The sequence below is a fragment of the Saccopteryx bilineata genome, chromosome 3 (assembly GCF_036850765.1).
Source record: "Saccopteryx bilineata isolate mSacBil1 chromosome 3, mSacBil1_pri_phased_curated, whole genome shotgun sequence".
Lineage (NCBI taxonomy): Eukaryota > Metazoa > Chordata > Mammalia > Chiroptera > Emballonuridae > Saccopteryx > Saccopteryx bilineata.
Window position 1 is genome coordinate 48,186 of NC_089492.1, and position 17,797 is coordinate 65,982.

Here is a 17,797-nt window from a genome sequence, read left to right on the forward strand (position 1 = left end):
TCAGTTTGTTGATTTAAATTTACTTGTTCTTTATTTTAAATATTGTATTTGTTCCCATTTTGGTTTTTTACTTTAAAATAAGATATGTGCAGTGTGCATAGGGATTTGTTCATAGTTTTTTTTTTTGTTTTTTTTTTGAAAACTGGATTCTTTTTTATTTTTTATTCATTTTTAGAGAGGAGACAGAGAGAGAGACAGAGAGAGAGAAGGGGGAGGAGCTGGAAGCATCAACTCCCATATGTGCCTTGACCAGGTAAGCCCAGGGTTTTGAACCGGCGACCTCAGCATTTCCAGGTTGACGCTTTATCCACTGCGCCACCACAGGTCAGGCCATAGTTTTTTTTTGTTTTTTTTTTTTTTTTATTTCAAATGCTAAATTTATTCTGTAAAACCAATTTGCAGTGGGACTTTTAAGTCCCTGATTCATATAACTGTTTATTTATTTTTTTATTTTTTATTTTTTTTTATTTTTTTTTATAATTTTATTTTTTTAATGGGGTGACATCAATAAATCAGGATACATATATTCAAAGATAACAAGTCCAGGTTATCTTGTCGTTCAATTATGTTGCATACCCACCACCCAAAGTCAGATTGTCCTCTGTCACCTTCTATCTTGTTTTCTTTGTGCCCCTCCCACCCCCTATCCCTCTCCCATTCCCCCCTCCCCCCCGTAACCACCACACTCTTATCAATGTCTCTTAGTTTTACTATTATGTCCCACCTACGTATGGAATAATACAGTTCCTGTTTTTTTCTGATTTACTTATTTCGCTTCGTATCATGTTATCAAGATCCCACCATTTTGCTGTAAATGTTCCAATGTCATCATTTCTTATGGCTGAGTAGTATTCCATAGTGTATATGTGCCACATCTTCTTTATCCAGTCATCTATTGATGGGCTTTTTGGTTGTTTCCATGTCCTGGCCACTGTGAACAATGCTGCAATAAACATGGGGCTGCATGTGTCTTTACGTATCAATGTTTCTGAGTTTTGGGGATATATACCCAGTAGAGGGATTGCTGGGTCATAAGGTAGTTCTATTTTCAGTTTTTTGAGGAACCACCATACTTTCTTCCATAATGGTTGTACTACTTTACATTCCCACCAACAGTGTATGAGGGTTCCTTTTTCTCCACAGCCTCTCCAACATTTGCTATTACCTGACTTGCTAATAACAGCTAATCGAACAGGTGTGAGGTGGTATCTCATTGCCGTTTTGATTTGCATTTCTCTAATAGCTAAAGAAGATGAGCATCTTTTCATATATCTGTTGGCCATTTGTATTTCTTCCTGGGAGAAGTGTCTATTCATATCCTCTTCCCATTTTTTTATTGGATTGTTTGTTTGTTTGTTGTTGAGTTTTATGAGTTCTTTGTATATTTTGGATATTAGGCCCTTATCTGAGCTGTTGTTTGAAAATATCATTTCCCATTTAGTTGGCTTTCTGTTTATTTTGTTATCAGTTTCTCTTGCTGAGCAAAAACTTCTTAGTCTGATGTAGTCCCATTCATTAATTTTTGCCTTCACTTCTCTTGCCATTGGAGTCAAATTCATAAAATGCTCTTTAAAACCCAGGTCCATGAGTTGAGTACCTATGTCTTCTTCTATGTACTTAATTGTTTCAGGTCTTATGTTTAGATCTTTGATCCATTTTGAGTTAATTTTTGTACAGGGGGAGAGACTGTAGTCCAGTTTCATTCTTTTGCATGTGGCTTTCCAGTTTTCCCAGCACCATTTATTGAAGAGGCTTTCTTTTCTCCATTGTGTGTTGTTGGCCCCTTTATCAAAAATTATTTGACTATATATATGTGGTTTTATTTCTGGACTTTCTATTCTGTTCCATTGGTCTGAGTGTCTATTTTTCTGCCAATACCATGCTGTTTTGATTGTCGTGGCCCTATAATATAGTTTGAAGTCAGGTATTGTTATGCCCCCAGCTTCATTCTTTTTCTTTAGGATTGCTTTGGCTATTCGGGGTTTTTTATAGTTCCATATAAATCTGATGATTTTTTGCTCTATTTCTTTAAAAAATGTCATTGGAATTTTGATGGGAATTGCATTAAATTTGTATATTGCTTTGGGTAATATAGCCATCTTGATTATATTTATTCTTCCTAGCCAAGAACAAGGTATATTCTTCCATCTCATTATATCTTTTTCGATTTCCCTTAACAATGGTTTATAGTTTTCATTATATAAGTCCTTTACATTCTTTGTTATGTTTATTCCTAAGTATTTTTTTGTTGTTGTTGCAATCGTGAAGGGGATTATTCTTTTGAGTTCCTTCTCAGTTGTTTCATTGTTGGCATATAGAAAGGCTATTGACTTCTGTATGTTAATTTTGTATCCTGCGACCTTACTGTATTGGCTTATTGTTTCTAGTAGTCTTTTTGTGGATTCTTTGGGGTTTTCGATGTATAGGATCATATCATCTGCAAAAAGTGATACCTTTACTTCTTCTTTTCCGATATGGATGCCTTTTATTTCTTTGTCTTGTCTGATTGCTCTGGCTAGAACCTCTAGTACCACATTAAATAAGAGTGGAGACAGTGGACAACCCTGTCTTGTTCCTGATTTAAGGTGGAAATCCTTCAGTTTAGTGCCATTTAATATGATGTTAGCTGATGGTTTATCATATATGGCCTTTATCATGTTGAGATATTTTCCTTCTATACCCATTTTGTTGAGAGTCTTAAACATAAAATTGTGTTGTATTTTATCGAAAGCATTTTCTGCATCTATTTATAAGATCATGTGGTTTTTGTTCTTTGTTTTGTTGATATGGTGTATTACATTAACCGTTTTACGTATGTTGAACCATCCTTGAGATTCTGGGATGAATCCCACTTGATCATGATGTATTATTTTTTTAATATGTTGTTGTATTCGATTTGCTAGTATTTTGTTTAGTATTTTAGCATCTGTATTCATTAGAGATATTGGTCTGTAGTTTTCTTTTTTTGTGCCATCCTTGCCTGGTTTTGGTATGAGGGTTATGTTGGCCTCATAAAATGTGTTTGGAAGTATTGCTTCTTCTTCAATTTTTTGGAAGACTTTGAGTAGAATAGGAACCAAGTCTTCTTTGAATGTTTGATAAAATTCGCTAGGTATAGCCGTCAGGGCCTGGACTTTTATTTTTGGGGAGGTTTTTAATGGTTTTTTCTATTTCTTCTCTACTGATAGGTCTGTTTAGGCTTTCTGCTTCTTCTTGACTCAGTCTAGGAAGGTTGTATTTTTCTAGGAATTTATCCATTTCTTCTAGGTTGTTGAATTTAGTGGCATAAAGTTTTTCATAGTATTCTACAATAATTCTTTGTATATCTACTGTGTCCGTGGTGATTTCTCCTCTTTCATTTTGGATTTTGTTTATATGAGTTCTTTCTCTTTTTTCCTTGGTAAGTCTTGCCAAGGGTTTGTCAATTTTGTTGATCTTTTCAAAGAACCAGCTCCTTGTTCTATTAATTTTTTCTATAGTTTTTCTGTTCTCTAATTCATTTATTTCTGCTCTGATTTTTATTATCTCCTTTCTTCGGCTGGTTTTGGGTTGTCTTTGTTCTTCTTTTTCTAGTTCCTTAAGGTGTGAAGTTAAGTGGTTCACTTGGGCTCTCTCTTGTTTGTTCATATAGGCCTGAAGTGATATGAACTTTCCTCTTATCACTGCTTTTGCTGCATCCCATAGATTCTGATATGTCGTATTGTCATTTTCATTAGTCTGTATATATCTTTTGATCTCTGCACTTATTTCTTCTTTGACCCATTCATTTTTTAGAAGTATGTTGTTTAGTTTCCACATTTTTGTGGGATATTTTCCCCCCTTTTTTGCAGTTGAATTCTAGTTTCAAGGCTTTATAATAAAAAAATATGCTTGGTACAACTTCAATTTTTCTGAATTTGCTGATGTTGTTTTTGTGGCTCAACGTATGGTCAATTCTTGAGAATGATCCATGTACACTGGAGAAAAATGTATACTCAGTCACTTTGGGATGAAGTGTCCTGTAGATGTCTATCATATCCAGGTGCTCTAGTGTTTTGTTTAAGGCCACTATGTCTTTGTTGATTCTCTGTTTGGATGACCGATCTAGAGCCGTCAGCGGTGTATTGAGGTCTCCAAGTATGATTGTATTTTTGTCAGTTTTTGTTTTAAGGTCAATAAGTAGCTGTCTTATATATTTTGGTGCTCCTTGGTTTGGTGCATATATATTAAGAATTGTTATGTCTTCTTGATTCAGTGTCCCCTTATCCATTATGAAATGGCCATTTTTGTCTCTGAGTACTTTTCCTGTCTTGTAGTCAGCATTATTCGATATGAGTATTGCTACACCTGCTTTTTTTTGGATGTTATTTGCTTGGAGTATTGTTTTCCAGCCTTTCACTTTGAATTTGTTTTTATCCTTGTTACTTAGATGAGTTTCCTGTAGGCAGCATACAGTTGGATTTTCTTTTTTAATCCATTCTGCTACTCTGTGCCTTTTTATTGGTGAGTTTAATCCATTTACATTTAGTGTAATTATTGATACTTGTGAGTTCCCTATTGCCATTTTATATCTTGCTTTCTGTTAGTTTTGTGTCTTGTTTGATCCTTCTCTTTCGTTTTTCTATCTTTTGTTTTTATTTGGTTGTATTCCATACATCTTTCCTCTGTTGCTATCTTTTTTATCTCATGTGCTTCTGTGGTGGTTTTTTCAATGGTGGTTACCTTTGAGTAATGAAAAGGGTCCCTACCCTGTTCATTGTAGCGAACTATTTTGTGAGTACTTTTGCACTCCATCGTCCTTTGCTACTGTTAATCTCCGTCTTCTCCCCCTCTTTCTTTTTGTTGTTGTCACAGTTTAAATTTGGTTTTATTGTGTTCTTCTTGGAGCTTTTACTTGTGGCTCTGTTTTTTTTTGTTCTTTGTATCTGATTGGAGAACCCCCTTTAGTAATTCCTGGAGTGGGGGCTTTTCTGATGATAAATTCTCTCATCTTTTCTGTATCTGTGAATGTTTTTATATCTCCTTCGTACTTGAAGGATAGCTTTGATGGGTATAGTATTCGTGGCTGAAAGTTCCTCTCTTTCAGGACTTTAAATATTGGGGTCCACTCTCTTCTAGCTTGTAGAGTTTCTGCTGAGAAATCTGATGATAATCTAATAGGCCTTCCTTTATATGTTGTATTCTTCTTTTCCCTGGCTGCCTTGAGAATTTTTTCTTTGCTGTTGGTTTGTGTCAATTTCATTATGATGTGCCTTGGAGTGGGTTTGTTGGGGTTAAGAAAACTCGGTGTTCTGTTTGCTTCTTGAATTTGAGGCTTTAGTTCTTTCCACAGGCTTGGGAAGTTCTCATCTATTATTTGTTTGAGTATATTCTCCATTCCATTTTCTCTCTCTTCTCCCTCTGATATACCTATTATTCTTATGTTATTCTTTCTGATGGAGTCAGACAATTCCTGTAGGGCTTTCTCGTTTTTTATTATTTTTGAGTCTCTTTCTTCTTCTCTCTGTTGTGCCTCAAGTTGCTTGTCTTCTATTTCACTAATCCTATCTTCTATCTGGGCTGTTCTATTAGCTAAGCTTGTTACCTCGTTTTTCAGCTCGTGAATTGAGTTTTTCATTTCTGTTTGATTTGTTTTTATAGTTTCAATTTCCTTGGTAATATATTCTTTGTGTTCATTGGTTGTTTTCTGATCTCCCTATATTGCCTTTCTGTGTTTTCTTGTATATCTCTGAGTATTTTTAAGATTTCTATTTTAAATTCTCTGTCATTTAGCTCCAAGGCTTCCAATATGTTAAATCTTTTCTCCATAGATTTTTCCACATCTATTTGTGTTACCTCTCTTTCTTTTGTATCCATAATATTCGATTTCTCTTTCTTAATGGCATCTGAGGGTGGTCTTGTTGATAGTATTAATTAGAATTAATAAAGAATAAAAAGTAAAAAAAAATAAAAAAATAACAAATCGAAAAGAGTTGTTTTTTTAAAAAAAATTAATAATGAAATAAAGAAAAATAAAATAAAATAAAAATTTTTTAAAAAAGGAAATTATTCCCCCCCTCTTTTTTTCCTCTCCTCTCCTCTCCCCTCTTTCTTGAGAAAATCTTGTGGTGGACTGTGAGTTATAACAAACAATGCCTGTGATGGAGGGCCTGAATTGGGGAAAAGTAATAAAGGGGCAAAAAAGAGAGAAAGAGAAAAAAAAAAAAAAAAAAAAAGAAAAAGAAAAAAGAAAAAAAAAAGAGCGTATGGACCCACAAAAAGCAAATAAGGAAAAAATTTGGGTCAAGAATAAAATGATTTGCTCTTAGGTGTTGGTTTTCTAAGAGTTATGATGAGAGGAATAAGAGGAAAATGGAAAAATGGGGGGGCAAATTAAAAACTTACTATTGTATTTAGTGGAACAAGAACTAGATAATATGGAGAGCCAGGGATGGGAGCACTGCTAGTGAGTTAAAAAGGTGAAGTAAAAACCCCCCAAAATGCCACAAACATAGGTTTGAGTCCCAGATAAGATAATTTGTTTGTTATTGAGGTTTGAATGAGAGGAGATGTAAAGGAGAAAGGAAGAAACTAATATAGAGGGAGAAAAGAAAGAGAGAGAGAGAAAAAAAGAGGGAACCACTAAAAGAAGAAAAAAGAAAGGAGAGAGAGAGAGAGAGTTAAGGGTTTTGGAGTGCAACCCTCATAGAGAGAAAGGAAGAGAAGAGAAATGATAATGGGAGATGTAACACTTATGGGTAGTGTAGTTCAGGGAGAGGAGAGAGTAAGACCGGTAGAGAGTTAATCGGCCAAATTGGAGGAGGAAAAAAAAGTCTCAAGAATGAAGATAAGAGAAACAAACGAACAAATATAATAAAATGGGTTAGGTTATAAAGTCTGCAGATTATTCTTGATTTTGAGAGGTTATCTTCTTGCTTTTTCTTTTCTCTCCCTCTTCCTGGTCGGTGACTCTGTACCCCGGGTTCTGCCCCTTTGGCACGCTCAGGTAGAGGTTTGCAGTTGATAAGTCTCTATGGCAATGTCATGTATTGTGCTTTATTCTCGTTGGGAGTCGAGGCTCATTAGCATTTATAGGCTCCGACAGTGAGAGAGTCCGTGTTCCTGGAGACTTTCTCCTAGTCTTTCCTTCCTCAATTAGTAGCCTGATAGTCCAGGTATGGGGTTGCTGCTGCCTCTGCCTGGATAGTAAGAGGCTCAAATTGCTGGCAACTCCCCACTCTTTTTCCACTCAGCACAGGGCTCTGGGTAAGGCTCAGTCAGTCAGAGCTGCTAGCATAATCAGGCGGGCTTTCCGCCCACTCGAAGACCTCTGGCTCTGCCACTCTATCCGGTAACACAAGCGGGCGCCCACTTCCGGGGCGCTTGGAGGAAACTCTCACTCACTGTCTGCAACCAGGATATCCGGCCAGCAGTCTCACGCTCTGAGTGAAACCCCCAACCGCAGGGAAAAGTTGCAGCGTTGGAATTGAGTCTCGCTCCATCCCCGTGTGCGGCTTTTGCAAGGCGCTGGGGCGGCCCGAGATTCCGCTTTGGCCCACACAAAGGCCCCTGACTCTGCCCCTCTGTGCGATAACACGGGCGCGCACTGCCGAGGCACTCGGAGGAATCGCTCACTCCTTATCTGCGCGCGCAAACCAGGATATGAGGCCGGCCGCGGTTCCCTCTGAGTGAAACAGCCTCCAGCACGGAAAATCTCCACCGTTGGGATTAGTTCTCACTCCCTCCCGTGCGTGGCTTTCCCAGGGCGCTGGGGCTGCCCAGAGACTCTGCCCTCAGCCCACAGAAAGGCCTCTGACCCTGCCTCTCCGTGGGGCAACACGGGCACCCACTTCCGCGGCTTAGGAAGAAATCTCTCTTCCACTAACTGCGCACCGACCAGGAGACCGGGTAAAATGGCCGCTCCGCTTGTCTTTCTTTGTTTGGGTTTGGCGCGAGTGTTAGCTTGTATTGCCCGGGTTGCCACAGGATCAGATTTTCCTCGGCTTGGATCTCTGAGCCACAGCCTGGTTCGGCCGTTTTTGCTGCGGCGGCCTGGATCTATTCACCCCCTTTGCCCGCCTCAGTTTCTATATTCACAGTTACCAGAGAAAGCCGCCCTGTTTAGGTTAGTGAGGAAGGCGGAGCATTTCTTACTCCCTATTTCCTTCGGGGTTTGGTTATATATTTAGCCAATTTTTCACTCAATCATACCTTTGGGTGTATTGCGAAGAATCTGGAAGCTCCAAGTATAGGTTTTTCTGTTTCTGGTTGAAGATCTTGTTGAGTTTTGGGGGAGATTTATCGGTATCGCTTCCTACTCCGCCATTACTCTGACGTCATCCTCCATAGTTTTTTTTTTATAATCCGGCCTTCCAACAGTCTGAGGGACAGTGAACTGGCCCCCTGTGTAAAAGGTTTGGGGACCCCTGCCTTAGGGGGACCCGGGAGGTGAGGGTCGTGGGAGGGGTCAGGAACCCCCCCAGGAAGAGATTCTACCTCCTTTTTCGGGGGGGCAGACAGACTGCAGTTGGACTGACTCCCCCCTGCACGGTTCCTCTTGGTCCTGAGAGCTGGAGACGAGTGACTGACAGGGAGACAGACGGGGTGACAGACGGGGAGGGGCGGGGGCGCAGTGGGCGGGCCTCCACAGCCCCTGACTTGGTCCGCAGGGCACCCGGAGGTCCAGAGTTGTCTCGCCCTCAGCCCCCACATGGGGGGCGGTGTACCAACGGCAACGCTGGGGACACCGTGTAGCTGACCAGCGCACCTGGCCTTGCTATGTGCCCTGGCCTCTTGGCCCCAGCCCGCCCAGGACGAACACAGCCCAAGTGCTACCCACGGGCTGCAGGAACGCTGAGGGTTCCCCAACAGCCGAGAACGCCGAGCTAAAGGGGAGCCCTATGTGAGTGTGTGGGGGGGGCTGATTCTGTCCTCAGCTCCGCAGTCACAAATGTCCTGCACAAAGTGGGCGGCCCCCAACCTGGAAGTCTCCGCAGAGGTAACCACGGAACCTCCCACCTTTCTAACCCTGAGCTTCCCGTCCCACAGACCCGGTCAGAGCACAGTCCGCTGCCCAGGCTGACACAAAGGACAGGCAAGGCAGCGGGTCCCAGAAGGTCCAACGTGGAGAAGACATCACAGAGGGGAGACGTTAACAGTGCCCAACAGCTATGTCCTCCTAGGGCACTGGGCTGTCCTGGGGGAGGGGGGCGCTGGGCAGAGTGACCTGGGGGAGGGGCTGATGGGCCTGGGCTGAACGGACAGAGGAGGAGGCTGTGGGGAGTGGGTGGGCAGCAGTATGTCCCCGAGACCACAGCTGCCCTGGGGCACCTGCAGCTCGGAGGAGGGGTGCCTAGAACTGAGGGGCGAGGACTGTACCTCAAAAACCTGCACTGAGCTGCCAAAATGTCCCTCCCATCTCATTCACTGCTGAGTCCTGTCCTCTCACTGGGGAGGGACATGGGGGCTCAAGGTACTTTGCTGACTAGACAACCCACTGAGCCAGAGAGAGAAGCCAGGAGGGAGTAAGATGAGGGACCCCTGATGGGCCCCGGTCACCTCGTGTCTGGTCAGCGATGGGGCTGAGGGAGTCCACAAGATGAGACCTGCCCAGGAAATCAGTCCCCCCACTCAGGCAGCACACCATGCTGGGGTCTGGGACAAAGGCCACTCAGGACTGGGAGGGCTGGACACTTCAGGAAAGAAGTGGACACTTGCTGAACTGCTGCTCACAGATCAGAGGCCTGGGCCGCAGGCACGAAGCCACCAGAGGGCCGGGATGAAGGCGTGTTTGCTCTGGCCTGGGGCCCAGAGGAACCAGGAGCAAGGACCACAGTCAGAGCAGGGTCGAGCCTTCAGGTCACTGCCTGTCCTCTGATCACTGACCCTGTGGTCACACACAGGAGAGCCGCCTTCCCTGTCCGGTGTCCTGTAACCATGGGGCCTTATGGCCTTGGCTGGGCATCCTGACACCCCCAAGAGGGTCTGTTCCCCACACACTGGAGGCTGTGAGGGCCGTGGGTCCCCCTTCCAGCTGGGCAGTGCTGTCCCCACAGTGGGGTCCTGCTCTGGACTTAGGGGTTGCAGCTGCCGCCACCCTGAAGCTCATCAGGGCTGTTCCAGGTGGGGGTCCCTTCTCCTCCTCCCCTTCCCAGGAGTGGGTGTTCCCAGCATCCAATGGAGGTCCATGGGAGTGTTTTTGGAAATGCCTTCAGGAAAGAAGTGGACACTTGCTGAACTGCTGCTCACAGATCAGAGTCTGAGGAGGGAGGGAGAGCAGAGTGGTGGACCAGCTGGAAACTCTGCTGGAGGGACGGAGGCTGGAGGAGCTGAGTGAGGTCTGCGGAGGTGAGTGAGGTCATCTGAGGTGAGGGACTGAGGTCCCTGAGGTCTGTCTGGACTGAGGCCCCACAGGAAGTCAAGCCGGCAGGCACAGCATGGTCCCTATGGGGCCCCCTTTCCTGTCACTCAGGCTCTGCCCAGACCTGGACCCCAGGGACCCCGAGGGAGGGGGCAGAGGGACCCATGTGCCCTGCAGGCAGCAGGGTGTAAACCTTCTGGGCTCAGAACCGCTGACCCAGGGGACTGGGGCCTGACAAGCCCCACGGGGCTCAGGGCTGCTGACCTGGGGGAGGACTCAGCACCCAGCTCCCCTGTCCCTGCTGCCTGTGGGCAGGGCTTCCTGGACTGACAGTGCCGTGAGTGTCTGGGTACCTGGTGAAGACCAGGACAGGAATCACTGCATCAGCACCGACCACCTGCACTGTATGTGCCTATTTCCTGTGTACTTAACACTCCGGTGGCATTTCAAGCTGTGGGGACCCAGGACCGTTGGCCCCTCCCAACGCAAGCTGCTTCTAAAGGTGCAAACGACCTACCGGGGAGCAGGTCCCTCACGAGAGCCACCTGTTACCTCACACACGAGGCCCATACCGCTCCGTTAGCTCTGGCATCTCCCTTAGCTAAAACCCCACCCGGGAGAAACAAGTCCTGTGTGGCCCCAGGCATGCAGGGGACTCCACATCGTCCCATAGCCTGGGCGCTGCTGCCTCCCCAGGCCCACAGCTCGGGTCCCAGGACCTCGAAGGTCACGGAAGTACCTCCTTTGTGCACCTGGCCTTCCCGAGCCAGGGGCTCCTGTTCGCAGACAAAGGATGGACCCCAGCCACGGTTTCACGTCACTTCCGTCCTGGGAGGGATGTCAATCCTTGTGCAGCTCCTGCTAGGGAACATTCATCCTAAAGGCAAGGGCACCAGATGTTACATTGTCTCAGCACAAACCCAGCTCAGGCCCTGCTGGACTGGATTCTCTTTGGGGTCAACTCAGCCATTTCCCACAAGACAGACCTGCTCACGCTTCGGGGGCCAGGATGCCATTGTGACACCAAGGCCCTGAGACCCTGAGCTGGGCACCACGCGCTGGGACGTCAGGCGATGGCTCAGCCTGGTCAGGCACAGCAGACCAGGTGTCAGGGCCGCATGCTGGGATGACTCACAGTGTCTCTGATGTAGTGACTGTCACCCCCTGCACACCCACATTTCCCTCGGTGGTGCCTAAGCCAGGAACCATCCACAGCAGTGACTTCCTCCCGGACAACAACGAACACATGTGAAACTCGGGCTTTGACACAGATTTTTGTGGTCAGGCTGTGCCTGAGGCAGCCCTGGGGTGAGCTCTCTCCTCCTTGACTCCAGGAGTGAGGACGGGGTGCTGGCCATGGAGGTACCAGGCATTGAGAACATGAAGGGCTTCAGAAATGTGAACTGTGTCCAAGTCCTGGGGAGCTATTTCTAAACATGAAATTATGCCCTTCTTCCTCCCATTTATCTTTGATTTATAAAGAGTTCTGAGGTTCACAATACCTTCAGCTTCCCAGGGGCCATTAACCAAAGGTATGCATGTAATTGTAAGGATGACTCCTCCAGACTTTTTGTTAAAGGGACGCGTTCTTCCAGCAGGTCGTTCTGGCAAACTGACTTCCAGGCTGTGGGCAGGGACTGCCGCTATGAAGCCGCTCAATAAATGTTTGTGAAGAAGCCACCAGGCACATGGTGACCTGGGCTCTCTCTATCAAAACACTCCCTCCTCAGACACATGGTGGGCACCCTCTGGTCTGCCCAGCCCAGACCACCTTCCCCTAATGACACAATGGCCTCCCTCCCACTTGTGGTTTTCTCAGGGTCGGGGCTCCTGTGGGCCCAGTGGGCCCTGTAACCAGGAGGGGACAAGACTGTCAGTGGTGCAGAGTGGTCTTGCACCTGTTCTCACCCACACGAAGCCCAACGCTTCCTCTCTGGGGCCCCAAGACCCCAACCTCATTCTCCTCCTTGTGGCCCCACTGAGCTGAGCCCCCGCAATGCTGTCAGGACCAGGCAGTGGGCCAGGCTGTGCCTGAGGCAGCCCTGGGGTGAGCTCTCTCCTCCTCGACTCCAGGAGTGAGGACAGGGGTGCCGGCCATGGGGTACCAAGAGGAGAGCCAGCCCGAGACCAGAACCCCCACCCAGCCTGGTCTCCCCAGCCAGGGAGGAAGTGACCTGCAGCAGATGAAATCCAGAACTGGACGGATGGGTGTGGGCAGCAGCCAGGAGAGGACTTGGGGCAGCCTGCAAAGGGACAGTGCTGCCCCCAGGTGGCCACCAGCTGCAGCACACTAGGCAGGACCTGAGGGCCCGGAGGGCACCCCAGGAGGAGTCCTCCACCCCCAGGGGCTCCTCAAAGCCCCACCAGCTCAGAGACCCACGGGGGCTGATCCCCAGGGCTGGGCTTAATGGAGACAGACAGCAGATGCTCTGCAGTCCAGGATCATGGGGCTGTCCTGTCCCCATGGGGCCATGTGGGTGTCCTGCAGCACCTCCACCCTGTGGACCAGACAGGGCAGCCAGGACCACAGGCTCACTCTACACTCGGCCTACAGGGTCCCTAGGAGCCCAACTCACGGGGACAGCGGGATAGGGCCGTGTCACCCATGGGCAGCCTCAGGAGCCCGTGTGCTGTTCGTCCTGCACCCAGGATGCCCCGTGTGCAGCTGTCCTGAGGTCGCTGTAACACGACCATGTCACTGTTCTCTGTGTGAGGCTCGGGAGTTCACAGGGGTCTCCCGGGACTGAAGTCAGGGTGTGGCAGGGCCGGTTCCCCCAGAGGCCACGGGGAGGGGAAGTGTTGTGGGGCTGGTTCCCCAACGCTGCAGGGGACACTCGGAGGCCCCCTGGTTTCAGCTCAGAAGCACCCTGTTGCTGGACTCTCCTGTCTCGCCTCTGCAACCTCGGGAGGAGAGCCAGCCGACGTGACGCGGCGACCAGGCAGCGCCCGAAGTCCTCCCTGTAGTCCTCCCTGTGGACTGTGGACTCCCGGCCTAGGGACCTGCCTCTCTCTCCGGCTGGGGGGAGGGCCCAGGCGATGGTCTGTTCATTCTGGAAAGAGCTTCTGGAATCTGCCGTAAGCGGAGTTGCTAATGATGGCCTTGACGTCGGCCATGCTGGCCCCAGGGCCCACGTGCATGTCCTGCAATGTGGTCTCCTTGTGCAGCCAGCTGCCGGGAGGGGTGCCTTAGGGCGGCACACGCAAGCGCTCCCGATGGGCGCATGCAGACTCCTTACTCCGACGACGCGGTACACGGCCTGTGCGTCTGAGTGTGCAGAGGGGGGTCCCGCCGCGCAGGAAGGGGGTCAGGCCGGGCGGGGACGGGCACTGCCCAGCGTCGGGGCCTCGACCGGAAGGGAATCAAGGCTACGCACATGTGAGGCGACTGAGAACACGCGGGCTCTGCGGGACCCCCGCAGCTTTTACTTCTGTATCCGCCTGTTCCCTAAAACCCCACCCCAAAACGATTGGCTAGTTTCTTCTTCCTAGAAGGCTCAGGGTGTCTTGTACCTCTCATGCACCATCAAGTTATTTTAACTATAAACCCCGGGAAATGAAAACAGTGTCGCCTCACGACTCACTGTTGCAAAAATAAAATGACCAGAACACTGTACTTCATACTCATACACGACGCCCTTAGACAAAAATATACCTACTCGAACAACGTCCAAAATCTGTAATCATGGCGAAAACGCTTCCAAATCTAAGCAGCAGCGATAAAACCAATGTCTGCTCCGGCGTCCCTCACCCGGTCCTCAGCTCCGAGGGGACACTCCTGAGAGTCCGCGGCATCCAAACACCACTCTGCGTCCTCCCTTCATGGAGGAACCACAAGTAACCCCAGACTCTTCTCAGCCTTTCCCTGTCCTTGCAAACACAGAAACGACTCATCTGACAAAGTGACACCCACTGAGACTTACACGTTGCACCGAGGACACTTTTTGTTTGATACATACGGACCCCTCCCACTAGCAGCATCTACACAGCGAAGCTCTGGGAATTAAGAAGCTCGTTTCATACCCGCCCCCCACCTGCGTGCCATTGGGTCTTCTCTGCTCCCTTCCTCGGACCTCCGGACCCTCCGCGGTGGCACAGGCGGCTCCCACTCACTGACCTGGGTTAACTGTTCACACGCAGCTCTGGACAAGAAAAGCCCTTTCCTCCTACCGCGCCCCCGGGACGCCGGAGGACGAGGAAATTGAGGCGGAGGTGAGCCAGGACCCTCCCGCGGCGCACCCTCTCGGACCCCCAGCCGCCTCGGTTGCCGACGCCCAGTACCGTCCTCGTGCCCGCCCCGCCCCGTGAGAAGCTGGAGGACTGGACATTAGACTCACCTGCGACCCTGCGCGCTCCGCTCTGCGCTCTCGGCCTTTCCACCCACAGAGGGGAGACGCCCCCCGCAACCTCCCTGGCCGTGGGGGTCCCGTGTCCTGTCCCTGTCCCTACAAGAGTTTCTTGCGGGTCGGACCTCCTCAGGCCCAGTTCCTGTGCAGACTGCTCGGCTGCCTCTCATTCCGCGCCAACCCTCCCGGCTCCCCGACCCCACCCGCCTCTGAGCGCACCGTCCCCAAACCCCTTCCCGGAGCTCCTCGCTCAGCACCTCATGCACCCCCTCTTCCCGGACCCCGAGGACAGTCCCGTCCGCCTCCGACCGCGGGCCCGGTGCCCTCCCTTATCGGCTTGGGCGCCTCCCGCCCCGATCGCGGCCGCGTTCTCCGGAGCCTCCTTAACGACCTCCCCTGGCGCGGCCCTGGCCCTTCCTCCCTCTTCCCTGGGCTGCGCCGCCTCCTCCGCCTCCCCATCACCTGTCACCGACCTGCTGCCTTCTCCTCAGGTGCTCGCGCTGCAGGTCACCGTGCCCTCCCCACGAGTGTCCGTCGCCGAGACCTCCGCCCCAGCGCGCTGTCGGGTGTCTCGCCCTCCCGACTCCTGTCCTGGAACGCGGACGTGCAGATGCGTTCAGGCTGCGCGCCTGGACTCGCACCGCGGAGGGGAGACGGGAACGCGGGAGGGGAGAGGCAGCGGTCCAGAAGAGAGTCCGGGAACCAGCCAGCTGGTGCCGATGTCCACGGCACCGCGAGACCTCGGCTGAGGAGGGCTGCGTGGCCGCGGCGTCCTGGGGGTGCAGAGAGCTTCCACCGGGCAGGAGAAGAGGAACTGTCCCCAAAGTTACTTTGGAACCGGCTGACGAGGCTACTGTTTCTTTAAAGGCTTTACTTTCGGAGCCCTGCTGAGGGAGGTTCTTCACTTGCCGATATTTTGTTTAACAGTAATTAATGTCGGTACCAGTAAAGAAAAAGACACCAGTGTACCGATCAGCACACAACACACACATGATTTCCTGTGGCTCATGGCTTACGTGGCTAAGCGGGAAATAAAAAATTAAAGACACCACTTTAGGTTCAGGCAACCGCTATGCAGGAAAAGAACAGAATACTGTCAGGAATAGACACCAATGATCCCGGAACACCTTTCTTGGAAGAAGTGGCCTGGAGGCTGAGAACTAAAGTGCAGAAACCAAACCCCAGCCAGGCGGCTGACTGCACAGACTGGTGTCCCGTTCACTCTACATGATGTGGTTGCTCACGATTCAAGGCAGGCACAAGAAACAACCAATAGGAACACCAAGAAACAACTGCATCGAACAATGATTGTTTCTCCATCTCTCCCCCAATACCCTATCTCTAAACTCAATGAATGAAATATAAGCAACAACAACACACCTTAACGTGCAGCACCATTGCTCTGCTGGTCCCTTACTGACTGACAGTCTTTCTGCCTCACTTTCTCTGCTCTTCAGCATTCACACACATCCCATCCCCATACAGACACCTCCATGGAGGTTGCTCAGGTGCGCTGTGCTGCCTCAGCAACTGGAGACCGGACCGTCTGAAGCAGCGAGCAGTCTCTGGCAAATGACCTGACTGGACACCACTGTCCTGGGTGTTCCCTGACTGCTGGTGGCATGAGTGCCCCATGGGTCAGATGGGCAGATCCAAAAACCCCTGCTTGCTGGGGGAACAGCATACCTGAAACCTCACCACTGAAACCTCTGTAGACAACCGTCCTTGCCTCATAAATCAATCTTTCCTACTGGTGCTCCTCTGAAACTAATAATTGACATTCTTTATCCTTTACTTTCCACAATCCACCATCTACAGACCCACTTTTTATCATGGTGAACAAGTGCCCAGAAAAGAATGACTTTAAGGGGACATGGTATCACTTACAGAATGCTTCTCACTCTCAGAACACTGTGCCTCCAGACTTCATTTCACTAAAAATACTAAAAGTTCTGTTACTAATTTATTTTTAAATTAACCTAAAACTCATAAAAACAGTTTTACAAAAAATGATGTCAATTTCCCAAGGATGTCTATAAATTTCTTAGAATATAAATGGAAACATCAACAGGATGTTTAATAACATGGTCTTATGTTCCCTTCACCTGTTGCAATAAGTGGAGGAACAGCCTACCCAGGTGGTGATGCAGTGGGTAGTGTGTAAACCTGGGACTCTGAGGATCGAGATTCAAATCCCTGAGGTCACTGGATTGAGCACAGGCTCATTCAGCTTGAGTATATGGTGACCGGCTTCAGTACAGCATCATGGACATGAGCCCATGGTCTCTGGCTGGAGTCCTTCCTCTGACACATTCACAGACACTGTTGATGAAAAGTGCAATGGCAGTTCCAAACTTTTTGCAAAACAGCAGCAGGGGTGGAAGGAAATTTTCTCTTACAAAGTGCTATTTATTCCCAACTTCCCCACTGAGGACAGCAGAACAATGTGTCCTATCCCAGTGACCCTTATTCAGGAGACATTCCCCAAATGCAGAATGCAGGGCAGCATTTGTCAGAGTGCGACAAGGGATCCCACACTTGCAGAGGAGAGGATCCCGAGACGATGGTCCTTGTTCATCAGACTACAGGAGAAGGCATGACACAAAACATGCAGCAGAGCCAAAGCCAGGACCCCACACACTCAAGGGAGGCTCTGGGGAGCACCGCGAGCCCCAAGAGAGGACCAAGGGATTCCAAGCTAAAGTTCTTGCCCAGACATGGTCCTGGCCACAAAGACCAAAACCTAGAAACACATTGTAGATGGCGCCATGTTTTCTACAAAAGAGTCACAGAACCCACCGACACAAGGCGCTGACACCTGCAGCAGACAGACAGCAGCGGAGACAATGGGAGACAGTGATGCCTGCAGCTACCTGTGTGGCTTAAAGGGTCCTTGCAAAATGACATCAAAAAGGAAAAATGTTTCCCTTCATTGGTGCTATTCCCAGAATGCCCACACAATGGCAGCCAAAAAAGTTGTTTTTCTCCCACAAGGGACCTTGTCTATGGTGTCATTCCAGAAAAGCAAACTCCATAGCAGTGTAGACTGTAGTGACAGAAAGAATAACACAGAGATAGGAGAGGATGCTGTCGTAACACTTCTGAGGTAACTAACTCGATGAAGAAAGCTCAGCAA